Here is a 9,867-nt window from a genome sequence, read left to right as displayed (position 1 = left end):
CCCCCCCCCCCCCCCCCCCCCCCCCCCCCCCCCCCCCCCCCCCCCCGTCTGTAAGAATTAAAGGACGTACAATACACCAGTTTTGTGTAGACGAGTTCATAATGAAATGTTCGGCATTTCATAATTTGGACCAAATAAATTATTGAACGTGTACATGCTAACACGTTGAATTCTAAAACCCATTACCCATAAACTTAAAGTGAAATATTTTATAAGACTTCAAATAATTTGAAATAACTTAAAGGGAAAATACAACATTTGCAAACATCAAAAAATAAAACTACCAAATCATTTTGAAATACCTTGCTGGACTGTTAGTGAATGACAGTGTAAAGCATCCTGTAAAATCATGGCACCTGGTATACTGTCATTTTCAAGAAAAGTGCTATGTTTGTATCAATTTCCAACGCTGATCGGCCGATCAGCGTTGGAAAAACTGGCTTTTTTTCAAATACTGGCCCCAATTGACCATTGCACTTGTTTGCAATCGATTACACACACTATGAACGGGTACAAGCCAGCTAGACTGGTTCCCTGACCTTACAATTCCCCAATGTATGTAAACTGCTCTGTTACTTCTTCAATGGAGTCAGGGAACCAGACTACTGGAAAATGATTGTTTTTCTTGGTTTTTATAGCATTTTTGAACCCAATCCTAAAAAAAGTCAGTTTAACTGTATTTGCTATATATTCCAACCCCCTAATTCCATCCATTTCTGAAAATTACAGCAAAAGCAAATGATGTATATTCCCTTTAAGAATAATTGGAGATGTTTAAACCATTGAAAAAGTCACTGAATCCGAATTAAATTACAACACAAAATATATGATATAACAAAATATTATCAAGAAATTTCGATATTCATTCGTTTATACATTAACCTGAACATTAATTATTTCAACCATAAGAAATACATTTCAACATTCACGATTCGAAGCCCTTATCTTCAAAACAAAAGACATGAATATCGTATTTGTTATACCATTAGTATGGCTCCCTTGCATGGATTGCACTTCCTCCAATGGAGGAACGTCGGGGTGCTTTGTGACTGCATTTTCCAACCTCATACAAAAGCTGCTCTATTTCGGATACTTCTAAGTACATTTTTCATCTTTACGGTTTTACTGAATCAACTTTTTATGCCCCGCGGCGAAGCCGAAGGGGCATACTGTTTCCGCCTCGTCCTTCCGTGGGTGGGTGGGTGGGTGTGTGTGTGGGTGGGTGGGTGGGTGGGTGGGTGTGTGTGTCCGGACAAATCTTGTCAGCGCGATAACTTGAGAAATACTTAACATATGAACTTCAAATTTGGTTTGTGGATTGTTCTTGCTAATCCTAAGAAGCCTTTTGCATTTGGGGCCAAAAGGCCAAAGGTCAAGTTCACACTGGCTAAAACAATAGAAATCTTGTCAGCGCGATAACTTGAGAAATACTTAACATATGAACTTCAAATTTGGTTTGTGGATTGTTCTTGCTAATCCTAAGAAGCCTTTTGCATTGGGGCCAAAAGGCCAAAGGTCAAGTTCACACTGGCTAAAACAATAGAAATCTTGTCAGCGCGATAACTTGAGAAATACTTAACATATGAACTTCAAATTTGGTTTGTGGATTGTTCTTGCTAATCCTAAGAAGCCTTTTGCATTTGGGGCCAAAAGGCCAAAGGTCAAGTTCACACTGGCTAAAACAATAGAAATCTTGTCAGCGCGATAACTTGAGAAATACTTTACATGTGAACTTCAAATTTGGTTTGTGGATTGTTCTTGGCAATCCTAAGAAGCCTATTGCATTTGGGGCCAAAAGGTCAAGGGTCAAGTTCACAGTGGCTAAAACAATAGAAATCTTGTCAGCGCGATAACTTGAGAAATACTTTACATGTGAACTTCAAATTGGTTTGTGGATTGTTCTTGGTAATCCTAAGATACCTATTGAATTTGGGGCCAAAAGGTCAAAGGTCAAGTTCACAGTGGCTAAAACAATAGAAATCATGTATTTATTCTGAGATTATAGGGATTAGGGATTTATTCATATAAAACCTACAGAAGACACTAATGCTGTCAATGAATGTTCCATGTGACCAAGGTACATGTAAGTTGATGTTAAAAGAGTGGTGTTTTGTCATGGGAACTGTCATCGTTGCGGGGCATTTGTGTTTGTAAACACACCTGACTTGTTTTTATAAAGCTTTTAATGTTCCGATAATTTTTTTAAAAATAAATCATTTGCTTCATATATCATACAGTTTAATACTTCTGTAAAAAAACATTGACTAATTTTAACCTGGAATCTTCAAAGTTGGACACCCAAACAGCACTGTTAGCAGGCGGAGCCGAATTGAGACCACGCCGCGTTTTGGAAAATGCCGGTAACGGTCGTCAAATTCAAACTAGTGCATGACGCAGCAAAAAGTTCGCCCCTCGTATACGATCCGAGTGCAAAATCGTCGTTGAATTTCAAGTTTTGTAAATAAAAGCAATGGATATTAACTATCAATTTTTTTTTTTTTAAGTTTTTAATAAGCAATTAGCAGTTAATAAAACATATATTATACTCGGAAATACTCTGACACTATCCGATTGTCGACGAAACGTTTTTTTTTAGTTTTTAATAAGCAATTAGCAGTTAATAAAACATATATTATACTCGGAAATACTCTGACACTATCCGATTGTCGACGAAATGAATTCGGCAAACTTCGGACAGTTTCGGAAAAAGGAGGAATTCCTCCCATTTTAGTCACGTGATGTAAATTGTAATACATTGTATTACTGGAGTCTACCTGACCTAAGATTCATCAGGAATAGTCGGAATCGTTTGGTCTGGGAACCAGACTACGCAAAACGATGATCAACAAAATGTAGTGGAACAAAACGGAGCATTTAATATCGCTTTTTAGGCCCTAATTGATCGTGGACTAATGCTGGCTCTGAAAAGCCAACCACAAATTTGATTGAGGAAATAAAATAATTGGAAATCACAAGTTCATGGGGAATATTTCGTTTCCTTTACAGTGTTCCATTTTCGTGTATGTTCAGCCATGATAGCCTGGCCATAGAGAGGTCTGTTTACTCATGGGCTGGCGTGATGTGGTTCAAAATAGCAGCCAAAAAAGTTAGGGAAACTACCCTCGATGAGCAATAGGCATACAAGTTGGCAATATTTATGACGAACAAAAGCCCAAGTTCACGTAATCATAAAGTGGGTTCATCCCCAGGGCAACGGCATTGATATTATAATTAAAGGTTGAACCCGGCAGACCCAGACGGCACAAACACCTGATTTATTTAAGTGACGTCACGATGACGTCATTACATGACATGTGACGTCACAATATAGGTGCATATTTTGAAGGCCTATATCTCCATGACTACAGGTCCGATTGGGTTGAAACTTGGTATGTACCTAAACCGGGATGTGTTGTAGATGCAAATTTAAGTGACGTTACGATGACGTCATCACGTGATGTGACGTCGTCACGTGACATGTGACGTCATATTAAAAATTGCATATTTTGAGGCCAATATCTACAGAACTACAGGTCTGATTGGCTTGAAACTTGGTATGTACTTAAACCGGAATGTATAATATATGAAAATTGAAGTGACGTCACGATGACATCATCACGTGACATGTGACGTCATACTAAACGTGCATATTTCGAAGGCCAATATCTACAGAACCACTGGTCAGATTGGATTGAAAGTTGGTATGTACCTAAACCGGGATGTGTTATAGATGAAAATTGAAGTGACGTCATGATGACGTCATCATGGGTTACGTGACGTCTCGTTAAAGATTAATAGATTTAATCTTTAAAAATCAGTATAAAATCAACCGTGAGAGACCTGAACATCCTTCGTTGATGGAACACATGTCACATGTCACAAAAAGCTACCGAAACAGCCCTATGTTTGTCCACAAACATATGTCTAGTTCTTTTTTCTTTTTTTCTTATTTTTTTTTTCTTTTTCAGTCATTTTGCCCATAGCATTTGTACACGTTTTTTTGTTACCGACACTTTGGGCACTAAAATCAATCCGATTGACTTTATACTTGGCACACACTTAGACCAGCATCTGAAGTTGTGTGCTGAACATTGACATCATCGTGACGTCATCATGAGTCTCGTGACGTCACATTATGTGCGATTTTTCTATTGTGACCGTTTTCTAGCAGAATTCGGCTAGATCTGACAGATTGGGCCATATTTCCAGAACTACAGGTCCGATTGGGTTGAAACTTAGTATGTACCTAAACCTGGATGTGTTATAGATGAAAATTTAAGTGACGTCACGATGACTTCATCACGTGACATGTGACGTCACAATATAGGTGCATATTTTGAAGGCCTATATCTCCATGACTACAGGTCCGATTGGGTTGAAACTTGGTATGTACCTAAACCGGGATGTGTTGTAGATGAAAATTTAAGTGACATTACGATGACGTCATCACGTGACATGTGACGTCATATTAAAAATTGCATATTTTGAAGGCCAATATCTACAGAACTACAGGTCTGATTGGGTTGAAACTTGGTATGCACCTAAACTGGGATGTGTTTTAGATGCAAATTTAAGTGACGTCATGATTTAGTCATCACGTGACATGTCACGTCATACTAAATGTGCATATTTCGGAGGTCAATATCTACAGAACCACTGGTCCGATTGGATTGAAAGTTGGTATGTACCTAGACCGGGATGTGTTATAGATGAAAATTGAAATGACGTCATGATGACGTCATCATTGGTTACGTGACGTCTCGTTAAAGATTAATAGATTTAATCTTTAAAAATCAGTATAAAATCAACCGTGAGAGACCTGAACATGATTTTTGCGGGAATTGATAGAATTATCGAGGGTCTTCATTTTTTAAATATGAGCAAATAAATCACGTGACCCTTTCTCCTGGTTGAAACCGGAATTCGGAAGTGCTTTGTAATTTAAAATTGGTGAAAGACTCGAACTTGCTATCAACGATGTTTGCTCTGGCTAAGTTGTTCTTTACCATAATATTATAGTAATAGATGAAACTAAATGTGACGTCATCATGACGTCATCACGTGACATGTGACGTCATAATTCAAAGCCCTATGAGAATGGAATCACATATTATATGCCACCATTTATTATAAACAGAACTACACATCCTTCGTTGATGGAACACATGTCACATGTCACAAAAAGCTACCGAAACAGCCCTATGTTTGTCCACAAACATATGTCTAGTTTCGTTTTGTAATGTTTGCAAATGTTGTATCTTCCCTTTAAAGCTTACAAACCTGAAGAAATATGTTGCTAGAAGACAATTAAGAAAAGCACAGTTTTTGATCTATGGTATTGAATTGCTTCCTTGTGGTTATCTTACAGGCGAGAACCAAACAGCGAGATTTTGAGAGAGAATCCCTTCACAGCTCCATGTACACATGATGACAGCCCCACTAGTTCATTAATATCCAACAAAGTAAAACTAGAATTGAACATTCATGACAACATGCAGTTTGACACACCACCCCAGACCTAAACTGGAGTATTTGGGATCTTTGTGTTGGTACTACAGGCTTTGTTGACTTTTTACCCGATTTTACTTGGCATTTTGGCCGTGTTTTCTTTAACAAATGAGGAATTGTGTATCAATGCCATTCTCTGGGTACAACTGCTCGTGAAATCTTGTTCATAGCAGTTTAGTACCTTCACTTGAATCTGAAAATGAAATTTGTGAAAGTGTAATTTTTGATTTGTAACAACATGTAAATGCCAGTTACAGTGGATAAACGTCTGTTTATACCCCCAAAATGGTATTGCTACAGCGCCCTCGTTTGTTCAAGAATAAGCCATACAACAAGGTACAATATATTATTAAAAGGTTATTGCATGGGTTCTGCTTTAGGTTATACCGTAGTTCACTCATCTCACTGATTTATAAGTGTTTTTCTGACAATTGGTCATTGATATTACAGAAGCAAATAGTGTACTTTTGAATCGCATTACGGGTAATAGATCCTGAAGTGCGTCAGTTTGTCTTTGAGCTTCCGAACCCCTCGGCGACCCTTCTTTGGGCATTTTAAACAGGGTCATTTTTTCTCTTGCTATAATTTTTGACAATGTTTTCTAACCGTAATCGCCCCAACTCCCCACGAAACATTCATGTGGAATTTTATTTTGGTATTCCACAATGGGTGATAAGAAATCAGTTGAAAATGGGTAAAAGTCATTTTACTTTCACATCCGGATTTTCGTACCTAGGTCTCCTTGTTCGATCACGCTTGTTTTCACATAGTTGTACTTGCTTGAGAACGAAAATGGTAACAACGCGAAGTTTAACCTACCTACATGGTACATCCGATGAATTGTTTAGTCGGGCTTGCTTGAATACAGTTCTAATCAACAGTCTTTTTAGATTATTTTGTGAATGATAATGTGTCCTTTCAACAAAATGGTGTGTCCCAAAAGACATTTTAGTCTCCTATTTAAGTTTCAGTTTTTACCCAATGACCGCCACAAAAATATTTCTTCCATTTTCATCTTTGTACAAGTGCGCCGAGTTCCACGAGTCCACATGTATTTTACATTTTTGGAGGCAAGAGGTCAATTTTCGGCAGATATTTCTCTCTCGCGTCATGTAATTCTTCAGTTTCCATAAATTGAGATGCTAATAAAAATTTTCAAAGGCCTTTTCCGACGGTGATTTTCTTGAGAAATCAATGTACCAAAAATGATTTTAAAAACTTTTACACGCTAATTTTCTTATTCGAGGGATCCGGAAGCGCGCCACTAGGGGTCAACTTTCAGGCTCTATGTAGCGCATCACAACCCCCCCCCCCCCCTCGCCGGGCCGCCCCCTTACTCTCCCCAACCCCCAGTCATATCCGTAATGTGTCACCATCAAAAAGCAAGAAAAGCATACATATGCATGAAAAAGTAGAAGAAGTGCCAAGCTCTGACCGTGCTTATCCGGTGTATATCCTGAGGGCATCGAGGGGGTCGCATTAATACATCTTTCCTCTGCCAGGATGCTGGCATTACAACATCCTGGATACTCTGTGATGACTGCACGTCTCTAAGATGCACAGGGCCCCAATAGGCCCCCTTGCCCTGCTTCAATAAGGAAGAGCCTTTGATGGGTGTGTCTTTTCTGGGCTTTAGGGTCAATACATTCCTAGAAAGTCACGAAAAGCAAAGTCTGGGTTTTCGTGTTCGGAATTATTTCTAGGCAATTTAAATTTTGACTGTTGGTAGAATTTTTTGCTGCTCCACATTATGGTGGGTCATAAAAAAAAAACCACAAATTCTTTATTCTTTATTAAAATTGCATTTTATTATTCTAATATATAACTCAGTGGATAGTGAGTGGCTGATTTTAAGATTTCTATTTTTTTCCTGTATAGTATCAGTGCAGATCGTAGAGATGTAGTAAATTAATATATGGTGCAGATGGAGTAATGTCCGGCTTGTATGATAGGTTTTCCCTGGCTATTTTCAAACGTTTATCATTCGAATTCACCGTTTCTAATGTTTAACTTCGTTCATCAATATCGATTTAGTGTAATTCCAGTGTTTAATTTCGTCTTTTGTCAGACATTTCAAATTCAGTTCAAGCCAATTCAAACAATGAGCACACGTTTTCGTCCCGGATAACCTTGTTATTCAGAAATCAAATTCGTCTAATTGATTTAAACGAGACGAATTTGATCGGCTCTGAATGATGCCATTCGGCAACAGCTTAGACGAATTTGATCTGTAATGACGAATATTCTCGACCCAGTGACTAAAGAGGGTGACCAAACTTTGAAATTGAATTGTATTGTAAAAGACTAAATTGGTTTTGTTAAAAGAGTTTGAAAGTTTTCTCGGACGCGATTGAATGTTAGAGTTGGTGAATTTGAATGAAAAAAAAAATGTTTTTAAAAAGCCTGGAAAACCTACATTATTTATGTATTTCAATTTGAAATTGTGTATTTTTAACTGTGGTGAATAACTTGTTAAACACGAATGTGGGGTGATTTACGACAAATGTTTCAAATATGGAGTTTGTGAACTTTTTACAGATCATTATGAATAGTGTATTTTCAAGAGATAAGACTATGGTAAATTATTAAAACAGAAGGAAATTGTGATTTGGAAAAAAAACCAAGTTTGTGTACAAGGAGTTTTGGATTACCTTTTTGCTAACGATAATTTCAACTACACCGGAGTTGATCTTTATTCCCCTAATTATACAGTCAGTCACATTCCCGACGCGCTGTATTCAAGCTAGTGCACGCTTGGGATTTCCTGGGTAGCGCTGCCAAAGTTCCGAAGACTGGATTCGATTCATCTTGTGAATAGCGACCTCTACCGCCGTGGCGCCTTTGCTGCACTGCAGCGCGTCCCAAAATACCCGCAACACTTTATTTCGCGAGGCTCTAGCGTCGCCGCGGAAACACGTACTGCCATCATTATTTATATAATTTAAAAGCTTGGAATCTTAACTGTATTGTGTTCAATAAAGGCATGTCAAAAAACAAACTCAACCAATTTCAAAGAAAAATCAATCATACGCATTTTTTTCTAATGTGGAAATGGTTTATCATGTTCATGATGTGAAGATATCGTTGCCTTTACTTTCTGTGTTTCCTATTCTTTTCGATCCACGTAGAGTTCACCTTAAATAAGTCCACAATATTTTTGTTCTTCGTTTCAACTTTATTCCGAGTCTCTTTTGAAATTCACGTGCAAGTATGTACCTATTCAAACAGCGCGCTCAAAGTGTGACTCGAGTTTGCATCTGATGTACCGCATCATCGACTTTCCTTGAAATCGGTTGAGTTTGTTTTCGCCATGCTTTTATTTGAACACAAATAATTTTAAAATTCTTTTTAATATCAAACCAATACTTTCCAGGGATAAAGTTCAGATACCAAGCTTTAAAATGGTATAAAAATAATGACGGTACGTGTTTCCGCGCCGACGCTAGAGCATCGCAAAAAAAACTGTTGCGGGTATTTTGGGATTGTAGTCGGGGACCATCTGAAATGATAGAAAATCCAAGTTTGGACCAAAACTAACAGGTCGCGCACTTTGCTCGCCAAAGTGTCATTTAGGCCTTCACATCATCAAGGTACTTCCTTCTGCGGGGAAATCTTGTTAACTTGTCATCGCCATAATAAGTCGCTGTCAACCAATTGCCTGTCTAATTGTTAGCTATCTATGATCTGTAATGAAGGATTTCCTACTTGAAATTAGCACAGTCATGTTTCTAGCATTGGAAGTTGCAAAATTAATACATTTTCGGAAATGATGTTTCTTGAACAACAGGCGTCTGCGTTAATCAGTAGTCCTACTTCTTTAAAACACAAAACAAAGACATTAAGGGGCCATTCAGAATTTTCAATGTTTTAAAATTTCGATCTTTTCTCCAAATTGTGGGTGGGTGGGTCAAGCTAAATAATTGAAAATCGAAATTCACTTTCCATGGAAAAAAGAAAAAAAAGAAAAAGAAAGAAAGATAGATCTTTTGACTTGTCTGAACTACGCGCAAGCGTTCCGATATCGCGATGCGTGTTTCTTTTCCAACTTCGTCCCCTGTATGTACTGTCAGTGGCATAGCCAGGATTTTTTCAGTGGGGGGGGGGGGGGGGGGGGGGGGGGAGGGGGGGCTGGAACATTTCATGGGGGCGTCATGTAGATCAATGATCATTTTTTCAGAAACTCAAAATCTCAGTGGGGGAGGCGACTGGGGGGGGGGGCTGTCGCCCCCCCCCCCCCCCCCCCCCCCCCCCCCCGTGGCTACGCCACTGCAGGTCATACAGTTAAAGTTTATGTTAACTTGTATGAAAAGTCAAAGAAAAGTAACTCCCATGATTTATTTGACACCAAGTTTGTGTTAA

Source organism: Patiria miniata, unplaced genomic scaffold (assembly GCF_015706575.1).
Source record: "Patiria miniata isolate m_02_andy unplaced genomic scaffold, ASM1570657v1 HiC_scaffold_23, whole genome shotgun sequence".
Taxonomy (NCBI): Eukaryota; Metazoa; Echinodermata; class Asteroidea; order Valvatida; family Asterinidae; genus Patiria; species Patiria miniata.
The sequence above is the reverse complement of the archived record's forward strand: the minus strand, read 5'-3'. Positions refer to the sequence as shown.